This window comes from Equus asinus, chromosome 16 (assembly GCF_041296235.1).
Source record: "Equus asinus isolate D_3611 breed Donkey chromosome 16, EquAss-T2T_v2, whole genome shotgun sequence".
Lineage (NCBI taxonomy): Eukaryota > Metazoa > Chordata > Mammalia > Perissodactyla > Equidae > Equus > Equus asinus.
In genome coordinates this window covers 45,843,165-45,860,780 of record NC_091805.1, presented here as the reverse complement: position 1 = coordinate 45,860,780, position 17,616 = coordinate 45,843,165, and the positions used below count along the sequence as shown (strand labels likewise).

General features: G+C 43.0%; 1 protein-coding gene across 8 annotated transcripts in view; it reads right to left on the bottom strand.

The window, feature by feature from the left end:
• The window catches only part of HIPK1 (homeodomain interacting protein kinase 1), a 49,164-nt gene extending 42,614 nt beyond the window's left edge, over window positions 1-6,550 (bottom strand). For 6 of the 8 annotated variants that reach the window (XM_044749118.2, XM_044749120.2, XM_044749122.2 and 3 more), the window contains exon 1: window positions 6,261-6,392. The gene's annotated coding sequence lies outside the window, so the exon portion shown is untranslated. Of the gene's footprint in view, window positions 1-5,614; window positions 6,014-6,260 lie in introns of those variants that run through there. The other 2 variants (XM_044749115.2, XM_070487077.1) reach the window with 2 other exon arrangements.
• Window positions 6,551-17,616: the final 11,066 nt, after the last annotated feature.

Sequence of the window (17,616 nt, the reverse complement as noted above, 5' to 3'; positions counted from 1 at the left end):
GAATAGGCAAAAGGCTACTGGTACTTGAACTTATTGCTAAAAATAGAATTGCCTTGCTAGAATCCTAGGCTTGCAAAAACAGTCAAATTAACAGCACCCCCACTCTCTGCCATGGTCACATCTATTTAACAACATTTACTGGGTGCCCCACACTATGGGCACTACAGGCAGACAATCTTATCACAAAGAGTTCAAATATTATAACTATGAATGGAAAAGCTGGGTATGACAACCAAGGTAATCATTCGTCTATGTTTTGCCCTCAGTCTTCTGTAACTTCCATCTTTTCCCTGACACACCAATAATAAATTCCTCCTGCTTTTGCTTAGTGTCATCTTTGCCTCTTTGATACAATTTAACAACTGGTGACCTAAATAACCTAAAATTAGTACTGTATATTGATTTCTTTCCTCTACCACTTGTCCTTAGCTGACATGCACAGATATGTACATAGTCTCCAGCACACTGATATATAAAGAGTATTCATATCATTAAAGTAGGTAAGTAAGAATACATGTTTTTTAAAAATAAAGCAAGACAATGGGGCCAGTTCCGTGGCCGAGAGGTTAAGTTTGTGTGCTCCACTTTGGCAGTCTGGGGTTCACTAGTTTGGATCCTGGGTGCAGACCTACACACTACTGATCAAGCCATGCTGCGATGGCATCCCACAGAGAACTAGAATGACATACACCTAGGCTATACAACTATGTTCTGGTGCTTTGGGGAGGGGAAAAAAAAGGAAGATTGGCAACAGATGTTAGGTCAGGACCAATCTCTCCTCACACAAAACAAAACAAAAAACCCAAAAACAAACAAAAAAAAAGAAGATTAAAAAAATAAAGCAAGACAAGTTTGGGAAGAAAATTCTTTCAGCACAACACCAAATTGCTCCCTACTCCAATCATTTTTCTCCACCCCTACGATTGCACTACCCTAGATACTTACTTCAATAGCCTAACTTGTCTCTTCCAAATGATACTCTTAAGCCCTCTTTTTAAGCTCCCTTCTCCCAATTCATTCTTCACCTCACAAGTGAAGCTTTTAAAAATGCGTATCTGTCCCCTACCTAAAACCTTAGGATAAAGGCCAAAACCTCTAAGTTGGATTGCCAGGCCTCAGAACATCTGGACCCTGATTATTTATTTACTTATTTTTTTGCTGAGGAAGATTCACCCTGAGCTAATATCTGTTGCCAATCTTCCTCTTTTTGTTTAAGGAATATTCACCCTGAGCCAATATCTGTGCCAGTCTTCCTGCTTTATGTGGGTCACCACCACAGCAGAGTCGCCAATGAGTGGTGTAGGTCTGCACCCAGGAACCAAACCTGGGTTGTGGAAGCAGAGCCCACTGAACTTAACCACTAGGCCACAGGGCCAGCCACTGGACCCTGATTATTTTTGTAGCCTCATTTCATCCACTCTTTCCCACAGGCACTCTCTCTTCTAGTAGTACTAAATTTCTCTGGGTTCCTAGCATAGGCCTTGCTTTCTCCTGCCTTAGTTCCTTTACACATAATGTTCCCTCTCTGAACTTCATTTTCCCCTCTTAGCCTTCTCTTCTTCTAACTTCCACTTATCCTTTTAGTCTCTTTTTAAAGCTCACTTTTTCAGTATGGCACCGGCTGTTGGTCTGGATCAAAATCTACTCTCTCCTTCATCCCAGGCACATGGCTAGACTATGTTTACCAGTGTCTCTCTCCAATGGAAAGTGATGTGTGGGTGAGCCTTGCGTGTTCCTTTCCCTTTCCACCAGCAGGAACCCGTGGAGACCCAGCTTCCACCATGAAACAACATCCAAGGGATGTTGTAGAACAGAGCTGCCATGAGCTTCCACCATGAGACAACACCCAAGGGATGGTGTAGAGCACAGCCGCCTGCCCACCAGGTATGCTCACTCCAACCCTGGAACATTTACTTTAGATTGTTACATGAGAGAAATACTATTTTTTTTCAGCCAGATTATTGTTTAGTCAATCTTATGCTGACAAATACACTCAGAAAGCCTTCCCCGGACCACTTCTTAGGGTTCCTGGTAAAGGCTCCCATAGCATCCTCTATTACTTCTTAGCACCTATCCCACTCATACTTACTTATTTCATTTATTCATTTAACAAACATGCGTTGGGCACCTAGCATATCTGCCTAGCACTGTTCTAAACAGTAGGGATAACAGTGGTGTTTCAGATGTACAAGATCCTTTATCTCCTGGAGTTTACATTCTGCTGAGGAGACACTCACACATCCCAAGAAAATAGCAGCTAGTGATAAATGCTATGGTGAAAATTTAACACAATGATATGATAAAAATGGTGGGATGGAGACAGAGACTCTAGATTTGGTGGTCAGGGAAGGCCTTGTAAGGTGGTGGCATTTAAGTTGAGACCTAATTGACAAGAAGGAGCCATTCCAGTGAAAGAGAACAGTTAGTGCCAAGATGCATTCTTGGCCTATCTGAAGAGGAGACCAGTATGGATGGAACGGATCAAGGGAGAAAAGAGTAGAAGTAGGACCCAAAGAGGCAGACAAGGGCCAGATCACATACTGACTTGTGGGCTATTCTTGATTTTATTCTAAGTATGACTATTTGTAATTATTTATTTAAAAGTTGATTTCTCTTCTAAACTGCAAGTTCCATGAGGGCAATTCTCAATAACAGAGTAGGCGCGTTTTTTTTTTTTGTATCACCAGCATCTATCACAATGGCTGGCCTACAGCATGTGTCAAATGTTTGTTAGAATAAATGACTACAAAGAGATCACAGTAATTCTCCATGTATAAACATAAGGGGATCTCAGAAGTCATTCTGACTAAATTAGAGAAATACGTGATGAGATAGAAAATATAGCCTCTTGTCTACAAGAGAATATATAGTTTTCTAAGTATAGTAATACAGAAGGAAAAAATAAGCTTGAAACTCTAATGACACCATTTGAATCAAAGTTCCCCACCCCCTTTCCTGTAAGCACTTCCTTCATAAAGAGCTACGTGAAACAAGCCAGTTCCCTAACTAGTATGCAAAAATAGGGTGTGGAATAGGTGGAGCTAGCTGACATAGGAGTAACTCTACAATTCTATGTAATTTCCAGCCATTTAAACCAATTTTGTAATATTCTGGTAAACTGGTTGAGGGGTGCTCTCCTTCCAGGTAGGATATTTTTCCCTAAATTTCAATAGCTCTCAGATCTATTTGGAATGACGAATCTACATCGTATTATGTGCACAAGGACCGTCCACAAGGTCTATAAAGTTTAGAATAAAGAAAACTATACCTTGAGGATTTTCTAGCATGAGGAAAATGTCACATTAACAAAGCATAAATCAATAAGAAACATAAACACTGAGAGATCTCTGTTTAGATCAGCCAGCAAAGGCCTAAGGAAAATAGGACTTAAGGAAGGTAACAGCAGTTTGGCAGATGGAAGGTGGAAGTTCTTTCAGATGAATGAGATAACTTTTGCTAGAATGCCAAGGGATGTGGCAAAGTGAAAAACTGTTTAGATTAAGGAGATGTATTTGCCTGGAGCAGAAGACACTGGCAAAAAGGTACAGGGATTCTTACAGCTAAAACGAACCTTAAAAGATACTCTAAAGCTCCCTAATTCCAAGATGAGAAAAATGAGACCCAAGAAAGCCAAACAGGGGCTGGCCCCGTGGCCGAGTGGTTAAGTTCGCGTGCTCCGCTGCAGGCGGCCCAGTGTTTCGTTGGTTCGAATCCTGGGCGCGGACATGGCACTGCTCATCAAACCACGCTGAGGCAGCATCCCACATGCCACAGCTGGAAGGACCCACAACGAAGAATATACAACTATGTACTGGGGGGCTTTGGGGAGAAAAAGGAAAAAAATAAAAAAATCTTTAAAAAAAAAAAAAAAAGAAAGCCAAACAAGTTTTACACAGAGCTAATGAGTAGCAATGCTGGCAAAGAATTGAGGTCTTCTGATTCTTTTTCGTTAAACACTCTGGGACAGCACTATACCAGGTGCCCTTGAAGAACCCAAAACAAACACACATAAGTTTCCCTATCTTCAAAGAGCTTAGGATGTTGCTTAGGTGATATGAAACACAAGAAAAAGAAAAATATAAAAACAGGATGTGAATTTTTTTTAAGTGCCAAATTATGCTCTACAAAAATACATAAGGCCTTTAGGGAGCTGGGATGGGAGATGAGAAGCAAAAAACAAAAAAGGAACCAAACAGCAAATCAGTAATTGTTGAAGTGGTACCTGAAGGAAAAATGATTTTTATGACTTGTGTTCAGAATGGCCTGAAGTGTAACTTAGGAGGAATTAATAACTGTAACCTAAAAAAAAACTAAAAAAAAAAATATGGATTGCTTTATATAGTTATGAAAATGAAAATAAAAGGGCAGATCAGGAAGTCCATGTTTGCAAAATTACTTCAAATTACAAAAGGACTAGTTACAATATATAACTAACAACAAGTTGCACAAGTTCCAAGAGTAAGACGTTTACAAGGCAGATTTGGCTCTCTGATTTCTACCAACAACCACTGACTGAACTGTGCTGATGAAAACAAAACCACAGAATGAAAGAATTCTATTTTCCAGAGAATTTTGAGATCTTTTTTTCTTTTAGGAAAAAAAAATCAACTTGCTCTACAATCTACCAATCAACCTGCTATACAAACCATAAAACTACAATGTCCAAAGACATGATAAACTATTCATGAACATATCACCAGCAAAAGTCCTACTTACCAATCAGAGCCAGTATATTTACAAGATCTCATTCACCATTTACTCATCAGACACTTTACTGGCTTGGCTGCCTCCAGTTCCAACCACAAGCACTTTACCAAAATATCCTTCAAGCCAGGCACAGTATCTTAAAGTCAATGTTACACTTCATCATACCAGTATTATACAGAACCCTAAGATAATTACATGAAAATCTCCAAAATCACCAGCTGAATAACAACTATTAGGTAAAATGACTTGTTAGATTTGTAAACGTTTTACAGAAAGTTTTAGACCTATATATGAAAAAAAGCTGATAATGATTTGCATTCTCTATAATCTTAAAAAAAAAAAACACTACAGACCAGGAATCAAAAATAGCTTTACACAAACAAGAGCAAAATTGTAGGTTTTGCTGAGGGCATCAGCAACTTAATTTAACCCCACTTCATCAGGAGCAGGAAGCCACGCTGCTGTTTTCATCAGAGTTACTAGGAAACAAATAAGATAAAGGATAGATTGGTGGGCAGCAGAGTCCACAATTGAAATGAATATTTTGATGCAATTACTGAAAATTCCCAAAGTGTCAATAAGAAAACCCATCCAGGGCTGCCTCAAAAGGAGTATATCTACAACTGAGTCAGTAGTTTAAGGGAAGGAAAGACATATTGGAGCTTGGGATTGTTTTTTCCCCTTGTCTCGCCCCTCCTCCCTTCCCCCACCTAAACAGGAAAGAAAGCGCGCCCAGCAATAAACACAGGCCAGTGCTCACAGTTTGTCACCACAACAAACTGGAGGTTAGACCAGCGCTCCTGGAGACAGAGCCCCACGTCTTGGTTGCTAGGCACAAAAAGGGCCTCCTTCCCACAGACGTGTGAGCAGTGCAGGCCTTACCCAAGAGTTTTGGCTGTTTCCTCACCTTTCCTTTCTTTTCTTTTCTTTCTTTTAATGAAAGCTTTGGGAAAGTGGCGACAGACAGCCAAAGTTTCCCTCAGAGCCAGATCTCCAGATCTGCCTTGCACAGACAGACATTAGGTGGGCTGGTCCCACGGAGTCTCCACCATCATTACAAATTACAAACCACGATGAAGCGCCTTCGCGGGAGGACGGGGAAGCTTCCACACCCACCCCACCACCTCCGTCCTTTCCAGACAGCGCTTCCTGGTCCCAAACCGCACAAACCACCCACAACCACGGTGATAAGCAGAGCGGTGACATACACACGCACAAGCCACACACTGGGAACCTGCCACGACAGCCGGGGAAAAACCGGCCGGGTGAGGAGACGCAAGGCGGCCCCCTGTCACTTGAGGACAACAACACGCCCAGCAGAGAAGTGGCAGGAGACTGGGGGAGTTGCCCCGAAAACGAGCCCGGAGCCTCCCCAGTTTTCTGGGAACGCAACCCCTCGGTGGCCGCGAGCGGCGGGCCGCCGACGCGGCGCCGGGTCCGGGGGGGCCCGCTGAGGGAAGCGCCCCCCACAGGCCGGGCGCCCCCGGCCGGCCCGGCCCCGCCTCAGGAAGGTCGCTCCCCGCCGAGGCCTCTTCCCGCCCGTCCCCACTCACCGCCGGTGTGTCTGGTTCTCAGCCGCGAGCTGGGGCTGCCGTGAGGAGGCGGCGGAGGAGACGAGATCCGGGGCCCCGCCGCCGGGTCATCATACCCCCCGCGCGAGCCGGCTCGGGCCCCGGCCCCCGCCCCCCGGAGCCGTCCCCGCGCCCGTCCCGCGGGGGGAGCCCCCTCAGCCTCCCGCCCGCTCCGCCGCCCGGCCCCTTGCCGCCGCCGCCGCCTCAGCCCCGCGCGCTCCCGCCTCGGCCTCCCGCTGCCGTCCGGGGCCACCTCCAGGCCCCTCGCTCCGCAGCCGCCGTTGTCGCCAGACCCGATGAGCTGAGCGCCGAGCGGCCGCCCCCATCCGGCCTGCCCCGCCTCGCGGGAACTCTTCACCCGCCCCGCGCCATGACACCTACTGAGGCGGAAGTGCCGAAGAGCGGGCCGATGAGGACTACCGCATAGTACTGGCGGGAGCGGGAGTGGGAGTGGGTGGGCCTCCGTGGGGAGCCAGCCTGGAACTAGTGCGGTGGCAGGATTCCCCGCCCCCTCCGCACGGCGGACTCCGCGGTGATTTAAAGGTGCTTGGTGGCGGTAGGGGGATCCAGCTGTAAAATGTCATCCCAGCCAGTGTGACATCACCACACTCTAGTGTGACACCCCCAGAGATTGGGCAGCGCGCGGGGAGGCAGTGCCTACCCGGGAAGCCCCCCTACTGGTTGAGGAATTACCCCCGTTTAGGCTTTAATGTTTCGTTGCCAACTAGAGACGTTCTAGCAGAGTGACATCCGTGTACGGGATCTGTAAGCCTCCAAGTCCATCAAGAGCCCCTTAGGGGCTCGCCCATTGCCGTCTTGGGAACCTGTGTTTGCATTAAGAGGTGAGAAAGCATAGCTGTGCTCTGAACACAACCCCTCAAAACATGCAGTGAGCGAATGCTGCCGTAATTTTCTTGCCTCTACCAGGAGATGGGAAGGCTGGGTATTCAGGAAACGGACTGCACTGGGCACACAACATTAAGGAAAAATGGACACTGCGTGAAAACTAGGTTACCCTAATAGAAAGACACTTGCCATCTCCCAGGGTCAAGAGATTTTGTAGGACTTCAAATATACCTCCCGCTGTGTAAAATGTTCTAATTCCTAAAGTGGGGGACATCTTTAGGGAGATTGTAGTATGATCTGTTTATTTTTTCCACCCTGCAAGTGCTGGAGGCAGCAATGATCTGAGCCCTAGAAAGTGACTGTCCAGAACCATGGGTATTTGCATGTACTCTTTCAGGAGGGGGGCAGGTGTGGCTAAGACGAGATTCTATCAGGCTGTATTTCTCAGATCTCACTCTTTATACATCCTTGACCTCTTTGGGTCCCCATCTCCTCACACAAAAAACAGATAAGGTTTGTGAAGATGTGCTAAAGTGGTTGTAGTACCTTCGGGTTTCTCTCCTGGCTTAACAACACTGGGAGCAGTTATGTTTTACTGGGCACAGGGAAGGTTATTTCCCTAGAGGACCAGGGCTAGCCAAAGTGTTCAATCCTACAGGGCAGTTTTGTTTGCTTATTTTCACAGAAACTTAGAAAAGGTTTGGGGTAGATATACACTGGGATGACCTGGGAAACATCAAGACATATGGAATGGGTGACCAGGCCTGTGTGGGGAGCCAGGAAAAAGGCAGAACTTGAGTTGTGGGGTAGAACAAATCCTGCTCAAAAAGCAGACTTCAGACACATTGCTTATCATCCCTTGGTTCAGTCCACCTCCATGACAGGCCTCTAAGCTCCTACTCTTTTCCAACGTATCTCAAAATTGTTTAGGGAGCCTTTCCTGATTGACCCCCACTTTATTCTAATTGTTCAGTTCTGCATCATTATCTGACTACTTAATTTACTTATTTGTACCTTATTTATTTATACTTGTTGATCTCTATTTTCATTGTTCTTAGGTCATTTCCTCAGTCTGTCTCACTATAAGAACGTCTTAAAATCTAGTAGTTTCCCCTCTGTAATATCATTCATTCATCATCCAACAAACTCCTTGTGTGCCTGCTCTATGCTCGGTATTCTCCTAGACACTGGGTCAGATGTAAGATGAATAAGACATTGTCTTTTCTCGCAGAGAGCTTTTCTCTCAGAGTAGGGGAAAAAAATGGGTAGAGACATATATAAGACGAATGATGGAGTCAGGGAACACCTTCAGAGAGCATGATATGGCCAAAGAAGTTTCAAAATTTAATGTAGCTGGAGTTCATTTGTCCATTCAGCAGATATCTTTTGAGTATCTTCTGTGTGCCAGGCACTATATTAGAAATTAAAGATACAAAGAAGAAAAGGCATGGTCCATGCCCTGAAGCAGCTTACAGTTCAGCAGAGAAGTGGCAGAATATGGAATTAGTAAAGGAGGTTGAGTCAGATTTTGAAAGACAATAAAATGCTATTAGAGGTTTGATCAGACAGCTAATATGAAGGAATCTGTGCTTTAAAGAGAGAACTGGTGGCAGTGAGGTGAATGGCTGGCTGGAATGGGTGAAGACTAGAGAAAGAGAGCCTACCTAGGAAACTATGATGAGGGTTTCATCCAGCAGGGAACATGGAGAGAAGGGGCAGAGATGTGAGCTATTTCCTCCCAGACAAAGTCAGGGCAGCTGGAGAGGGGGATGGAGCTGTTGCCAGTTGGAAGCACTGAAGTCTCATGTAGTGTGTGACATCCCTCTAGGACCTGGAGCCTAGATTCAGTGTTAGAAGTCAAGAAGTCACTTACTCAGGAGCTTCGGTACTTAAAGCCAAGTAGAAGTTGATCGAAAGGCTGTGTCTTGAGGGAAGCTGAATCAAAAAGCTAGGCAAACTATCCAAACAAGTAGTGAACCCAAGGGGCCAGGAAGAAAAAGAAAATTCAGGTAGAAGCCAACAGCTGTAAAACTGGGAAAACCAGATGAGAGTGAAGGTCTGAAGTAAAAGATAGGAGGCAGAACATGGAAAAATCCTTTGAACCAACAAGGGGGAATCCTCAATGATTTTTTTAATCTAGTCTCCAAAAATCTTTTTATTTGGAAATAATTTCAAATGTATAGAAAAGTTGCAAAATAAGAAAAAGAGCAGCCATATAACCTTCAGTCAGATTCACTTAACATTTTTCCCCTTTTGCTTTAACGTTTGCAATCTCAGATACGTAGATAGATAACACATGCATACTCACACTTTTTTTTCTGACCATTTGAAAGTATATTGCATACATCATGCCCCTTATCCCTTAATACTTCAGTGTGTTAAGAATAAGTACATTCTTTTACATACACAAAATATACAATTATCAATTCTACGAAACTTAACATTGATATAATACTTTAATCTACCACCTATCTTCCAAATTTTGTCAATCCAACAATGTCCTTCTTACCTTTTTTTTCCCTTCCAGCACAAGACCCAGTTTAGGATCATATATGCACTTAATTGTCACGTCTCCTTAGTTTCCTTTAATCTGAAACAGTTTTTTTAGCTTTTCTGGGTATTTTTAAGAATACAGTCTTTGATATTTAAAAAAATACAGTCATACACTGCATAATGACATCTTGGTCAATGACGGCCTGTATATACACTGGTGCTCCCATAAGATTATTACCATATAGCCTAGGTGTGTAGTAGACCATACCATCTAGGTTTGCATAAGTACACTCTATGATGTTTGCCCAACGACAAAATCACCTAATGATGCATTTCTCAGAATGTACCCCCGTTAGAGAGGGTGTGACTGTACAGGCCCTTTTGTTTTTTTTAATAATAGAATGTTCCTCATTTTAGGTTTGTCATTTATGTTTGTCTCTTGTTTATTCATTATTAGATTCAGGTTATCCGTTTCTAGCCAGAATACTACATAAGTGTTATTGTGTCCTTCTCAGGATATCACATCCAAAGTCAGATGATGTCTCTGTCCCTCATTGGGTGATAATAATTTTGACTCACCTTGTTGAGGTGTCTGATTTCTCCACACTATATTTAATTTTTTTTCCTTGTAATAAGCAATCTGTTAGGAGACACTTTAGACCATGCAAATATACTGCTCCTCATTAAACATGTTCCCCTAGATTTACCATCTATTGATGATTCTTGCCTGTACCAATCCTCCCTTAACTCTTGTTAATGAATAAATTAATTTAAGGGCCGGCCCGGTGGTGTAGTGGTTAAGTGCGCACGTTCCACTTCGGCAGCCCCGGGTTTGCCGGCTCAGATCCCGGGTGTGGACATGGCACTGCTTGGCAAGCCATGCTGTGGTAGGCGTCCCACAAATAAAGTAGAGGAAGATGGGTACGGATGTTAGCTCAGGGCCAATCTTCCTCAGCAAAAAGAGCAGGATTGGCAGCAGGTGTTAGTTCAGGGATAATCTTCCTCAAAAAAAAATTAATTTAGTTGTCTAGTTACTAATGATATAGACTGGTTTATAATTCCTTATTCTCCTTAATTATTTGGTTGCTGAAATTTTCCCAGATTCAGTCAGTGGGTGCCTTTTCAAGTTCCTGGATTTTTTTTTAGCATGTCCCCATAATGAGATGTTCCAGATTCATCTTGTACTTTCCCTCCGCAAGTCCTATAATAGCCATTTCTCTGAGAAGTCCTGGTTCCTTTCATGAGGAATTATATTAGAAAACAACATCTGGGCACCAGGCCCACAATGATTTCTTATAGGATGTTTTTTGCCTTGGGTATGAATGTCAACCCTGAATGGACAGTTTCCCTACTCATCCCTTCTCCTAGGGTAGCAAGGCTGAGGTTTCCCCAGGATTTTTCTTTCCAGGACTCCTTAGGGTATCTTTAGCAAAGAAAGCTTGGGAAGGGGTATGTGGCAGACATTGTTCATTGCCTATTCACTGAATAGTTAGGGTTAACTAACTGCTGTAGCAAACAACCCCCACATCTCAGTGGCTTAACACAATTAAGTTTTATTGGTTGCCCACACTGTCAGTCTATTGTAGGTGCTAGAGCAAAGTACCAGGGAGAAGAGGGTTGCTCTGCTCCATGAAGTCATTCAGGGGTTCAGGCACCTTCCATCTAGATTCTTGCAACTTCACTATTCCTTGGAACCTTGGATTTCTCCACTGCATGCTTAGCATCCGGCCAGAAAAAAAGGAAGGAGGAAATATAGATGACTTGTGTGGGAAGTTTTTATAGGCCAGGCCTGGAGGTAGCAAACACATACATCTATTCTGCACACATTCATCGGTAGGAACTCAAGAACATGGATGCTGCTAATTGCAGAGAGGTTAGGAGATGATGTAATCCAGCTGTGTGCCCAAGAGGAAAGGAGATATGAGTTAGTAGAAATTAAGCCAGTCTCTGCCATACTTATCCAATAGCCATTCCCTATTTTACTTCCTCCCTATTAATAGAACACAGTTTTGTTCAGATAGAATGAAGATCCTTTGATTTCAAGGAAGGTAAGTTCCTTCCCCCAAATCAGGAGATAAATCACATTTGATGTAAACCAATCCTGGTAATTCCATTTCTCTTTCCCAGTGATTGGTCTAGGAGTGGGTATAGGATTCAGTTCTGGTCAATGAAATATGAAAGGAAGTCTGCTGGGAGGCTCCTACAAAAATTTTTCTTGTGTGTAAAAAAGATAGCACCTTAAGAGAAGAAATTCTTTTGCTCCTGCCTCTGTCTTTTTGCTGAGACAAAGTAATGAAGACAAGAGGCCTGGAACTACCATGGCCATCTTGTGACCATAAATGCAACAGCAAATAGAGATGAAGATAAACAGTCAACATGCTGATGACAACAGAGGAGATGGATAGAAAGAGTTGGTCTTTGATGACATAGTTGAGCTTCTGATTAAACCTGGAACTACCTACTTCTGGACTTCTTTTTAAGTAAATGCGTTCTTATATTTTAAGAATACTGTTAGACAAGTTTCTATTATTTGCAGCCAAAATCAATCTTAACTGATACAGGAGAGAACTAGGAGAGATTTTCTAGAAGAAAGAGCTAATCTCTGGTGTCCAAATGTTCTGAGAAGTAAAGGAGAATAAGAATTGAAGAGTGGCCAGTGGATTTGGCAATTAGAAGTCACTGCTGATCTTGTTTTAGTAGCATAGTGGGGGCAGAAGCCAGCCCTGGTGGTCTAGTGGGTAAGATTTGGTCTCTCATTGCCACAGCCTGGGTTCATTTCCTAGTCAGGGAACCACACCACCCTTCTGTCACTTGTCATACTTTGGCAGCTGCATGTTGCTGTGATGCTAAAAGCTATGCCATTGGTATTTCAAATACCAGCAGGGTCACCCATGATACCAGCAGGGTCACCCATGGTAGACAGGTTTCAGCAGAGCTTCCAGACTAAGACAGACTATGAAGAAGGACATGCCACCCACTTCTGAAGAAACTGGCCATGAAAACCCTATGAATAACAGCGGAGCATTGACTAATATAGCGCCAGAAGGTGAGAGGATGGCACAAAAAGACCAGGGAGGGTTCTGTTCTGCTATATACAGGGTTGCTAGGAGTTGTAATCAACTCGCTGGCACTAACAACATAAAGGGGGCAGAAGCAATATGGTTCCTACATAGGATATTTCATGGTATGAGGACTGACAAACTGGGAAGGATGGTTTGGTCCAACTTGGTGATAGAATCTATTCTGGTCATTTCCATATTCAGTTCTCAGTATCCAAGGAGGCTTCTTGGGTCTGCAGTCCACTTCAGCCACATCTGGGAAATCATGAACTGAATCATTTTGACTGCTCTATCGCTTCTTACAGGAATAAGCCAGGAAAAGTTGTTCTGGTCCCTTACCTGGTTTCATGAAGGGCAAATCCAGCATGCATGAAGCGGGTTAGACTCGGACTTTTAAAAATTTTGTATCTTCCAAGATTTACTGACTGTATAATAAGTCCCAGGCACTGAGTCGGACAGAATAAAAAATGAATAAAGCACATTCCTTGCCCTCAAGGGCCTCACAATCTAGTTAAGAAGACAAATTAGGAACAATTATCACAAGATTGGTCCTCAAAGTGGTATTATAAAAGCTGAGGGATGTAACGGTTAACTGTGTCTGAAGGTCACTGTGGAAGCTTCCAGAAGTATCACCATTGACTGAGCAGGGACTTAAAGAAGATAACACGACTTCTGCTGGGCCATCAGTGAGATGTGGTTTGTTTTTAGTAACTATCTTAAGTATATTTTTCATGCAAAATGTGAACAGAGAATAAATATGCCATTGTATTATCATACACAAGGGACATGAGCTCTTAAGTATGACAGGTACTCTCTTGAGAAGAAGAGGTTATTGGTCTGTGCTAGGCTGCCAGAGAGCTGTGGGGTTAGAAACTAAAATCAGGGCAGAGATGAGTGTGGAATACAAAGCTGAGAAGTGAAGCCCCCACCTGCATAGGAACCCGTCCAGGGTAATCAGGTGAGTGAGTACTCTTCACTTCAGCAGGAAGGTCCTCTATATTGTGAGAGGGCTTTGTCTCCTCACTGCCTCCATACTTCCCTCCTCCCCCAGCATCTCCCTGCCAAAGCTGGGTTTGTTGCTGGGTGTTTGACTGCAGGTAGGAATCTGACTTGCCTGCTCTCAAGTTTAAGTTTTGCTAGTCTTTTTCCTTTTTGCATCAGAGTAGGACATTTTAGGGACTGGGTCCCAGCAGAAACGATGGCTTTGGTGGAATAGGAGTCTGGATGAAGGCCATGCCTGTGGGATTAGAGAGGAAGAGTCAAATACAAGTAATTAGAAGAAAAAGAAGGTGAAACTGGAGAGGGGTGGTGGTTGCACAACGTTGTGAATGCACTAAATGCCACGGAATTGTATACTTTAAAAATGGTTAATTGTACGTTATGTGAATTTCAACTTGATTGAAAAAAAGGAGAGGATGGGAGGTTTGCAGGATTTAGAGATAATAGGCAAGAGACTTTACCCTGTAATTTTCCTAATTTTCAAGGGTCAACCCAGAGACTATTCTGGGGGAAGAGCAAATACCTTGAATACTCATACAACCCATGTTTACTCCTCCTCAGACCCTCGTCCTCCCCACTTAATCATTTCTGTTTCCCCTCTCATCCACACATAACCATCTTACTCTCTCTCGTTTTCTTCATATACTAACCCATTATTCAGCAAAACCAATGAATAGTGCTTTTCTCTCTCTTTCCCTGGATCATCATCATTTCTCATTATCCTGCCTCTGCCATTCTCTAGCTTCTTACCTTTTCTTTGACCACTCTTACACAAGCTATCAGCACCTGCATTTCATATATCTTTCCCTATCATCTCTTCTAAGCAAAATCCAAAGGCAAAACAAATGCTCTGGGAAGGCACAGAGAGACCCACAAGGGAGAGGGCAATGCATCAGAACAGGAACTCAAAATTTAATAATGGAGTATTTGTGCTAAGTCATTTTGGACTTCCTACAAACTCGGAAATCAAAAAGCCCTAATGAAGTGTCCCTTGCCTAACACAATTCCTGACATGTGGTTGGTACTAATAACTATTTTGCTGAGTAAATTACTGAGTCTTTATTCACAGTGCTCAAAGCATCAGAATTCAGTTAACTATAGAACAGAGTTTAAGAAATCTCAAAATAACAATCTTCATCTTTGGCTGTGAATTCAACTTAAGTTTTTTATTAGGACTTTTGGAAATTCACTTTTATAAAGTCTGTAAGCTGTCACAAGTGGTTAGCAAGTGGTTCTCTCCGCTGGGGTGGGGTAGAAGGAGGTGCCCTATCAAAACCCTAGACGGCAGATTCTCTGATGTGAAATAGGCTTCTGTCTGAAAGAAAAAAATTGTATGCTGAGTTTGCTAAGATCTACAGTAACTTTTATTACAGTATATTGCTGTAATTGTTCTATTTCATTATTAATCATTGTTAATCTCTTGCTGTACCTAATTTATAAGTTAAACTTTATCAGAGGTATGTACATATAGGAAAAAACATAGTATATAGAGGTTCAGTACTATCCATGGTTTCAGGCATCCACTCGGCTTCTTGGAACATATGCCCATGAGAATAAAGGGGGACCACTGTATTACAACTTGGTGAATTAAACAAAAAGACTCAATTCAGACTGAATTTGACTATGCTCTGTTCTCCATTGTATCTTATGGATCTCTCCTCATAGATGCAGATATTCAAAGATCAAGACTAATGTTATTCTCTATAAAATTTTATAGTTAAAACTTCAGAGGCCAGCCCTGTGGCCAAGTGGTTAAGTTCCCACACCCCACTTCTGTGGCCCAGGGTTTCGCCAGTTCGGATCCTGGGCACAGACGTGGCACCATTCATCAAGCCATGCTGAGGTGGCGTCCCACATAGCACAACCAGAAGGACCTACCACTAGAATACAGAACTATGTACTGGGGGGTTTTGGGGAGAAGAAGAAAAAAAAAAGATTAGCAACAGATGTTAGCTCAGGTGCCAATCTTTAAAAAAAAAAAAACAACTTCATAATAATTTAAAAAGTAAGTAGTCTTTAATAAATTAAATTTTTTACTAAAGAGTCCTAGTCACTCAGGAAATGTAACCTCTAACCCCAAGGCTTGTGTTGACTCAAAGCAAGTAAAACATTTTTTCTCTTCAGTATGTAGTTATAAAACATGTCTATTATAGGAAATACTGTTAATTCATAAAATATTCCAGTTATTTACTTGTATTGTAAATAAACTTGCTCATTTTTTCTTATTCCTTTCTTCATTCCCCCAAAATATGTGTATCTGTCTCATATCTTTGGGTATATATACATATATATAGAGAGAGAGAGAGAGAGAGAGACAGAGAGAGAGTTATATATACACTTCTCCTTTGTGAAAGCTTCAGTGGAGGAAAAAGTATGTCTTTCTCCCTGTAGCTGCTCATGCTAAAGACGTAACTCTAATACATTTGTATCTAAACACACTGTAAAGCCCGTCTTCTAAAAATCCCAGTTCAGCTCACCAATATCTCTCATTGCGGCAAAAACTTCCTAACTGGTGTTCCTGCTTTCATTCCTGCCCCATTCTCCATCTGTTGCTTTTAAAAATATATATCAGATCATTTCACTCTCATTAAAGCTCTCTAATAGCTTCCCATTACACTTAGGCTAAAACCCAACCTTCTTACTTTAACCTCTAAGTCACTTTTTTTTTTTTTTTTTTGAGGAAGATCAGCCCTGAGCTAACATCTGCTGCCCAATCCTCCTCTTTTTGCTGAGGAAGACTGGCCCTCAGCTAACATCCGTGCCTGTCTCCCTCTACTTTATAGGTGGGACGCTTGCCACAGCATGGCTTGCCAAGTGGTGCCATGTCCGCACCCGGGATCCGAACCAGCAAACCCCGGGCCGCCCAAGCAGGACGTGTGCACTTAACCGCTGCGCCACCAGGCCAGCCCTCTAAGTCACTTCTGATCCAACTTCTGCCTCCCTCTCTGAGCTCCTCTCCTCTTCCTTTCCCCCTCTGACACATGTGTTTCTTGACATTCCTTGGGCACAAAGCCCATTCCTATCACACAGTCTTTGCACTGATGCTATCCCCAGGTCTTTACCTGGCCAGATCCTTTTCATCACTCAGGTCTCAATTTAAGTGTCAGTCCCACAGAGACACCTTCTTTGACCTGTATCTGAACTCCTCCCTACCCCCATTAGCCAGTTTTATTTTCTTCTTAGCACTTACCATGATCTGATATTTATTTATGTAAACTGCCTGTCTCTCTCCTTTAAAATGTAAGCTCCATGTGTGCAGGACATTTTCTGTCTTATTCACTATTTTATATCCCCAATGTCTAGAACACATGCCTAGCACATAGTAGGCATTCAATAATTATTTGTTGAATGAACAAATGAATGAATGAATTTATGGACACTAGTTTTCTCATGGGACAGTTGTAAGATTTAGAGATAATAAAGTGTCTGCCAAGCTAAGCTTTCAATAGTTGTTTGCCCCTTGAGGGCTAAGAACTCTGCTTTATTCCCTGTTTGAGTCATCTAGAGTGAAGACAGGGTTCTGAAGGAGGAAATGAAGCCGTGGAGATGTGGGAGAGCATGGAAGCCCCTTGCTCTTTCCTCATACCTTGCCTTATGCATCTCTTCCATCTGAGGTATATCCTTTTATAATAAACTAGTGATCTAGTAAGTAAAATGTTTCTCTGAGTTCTGTGAGCTGCTCTAGCAAATTAATCAAACACAAGGAGGGGGTTGTTGGATCCTCCAATCTATAGTTGGTCAGTCAGAAGCACAGGTGACAACCTGGACTTGCGATTGGCATCTGAAGTGGGGGAGGGAGGGCAGTCTTGTAGGACTGAGCCCTTAGCCTGCGGGATCTGATGCTATCTCCAGATAGAAGGTGTCAGAACTGAGTTGAATTACAGGACACCCAGCTGGTCTTGGAGAATTGTTGGTTGGCGGGGCACCCCCACTACCAATTT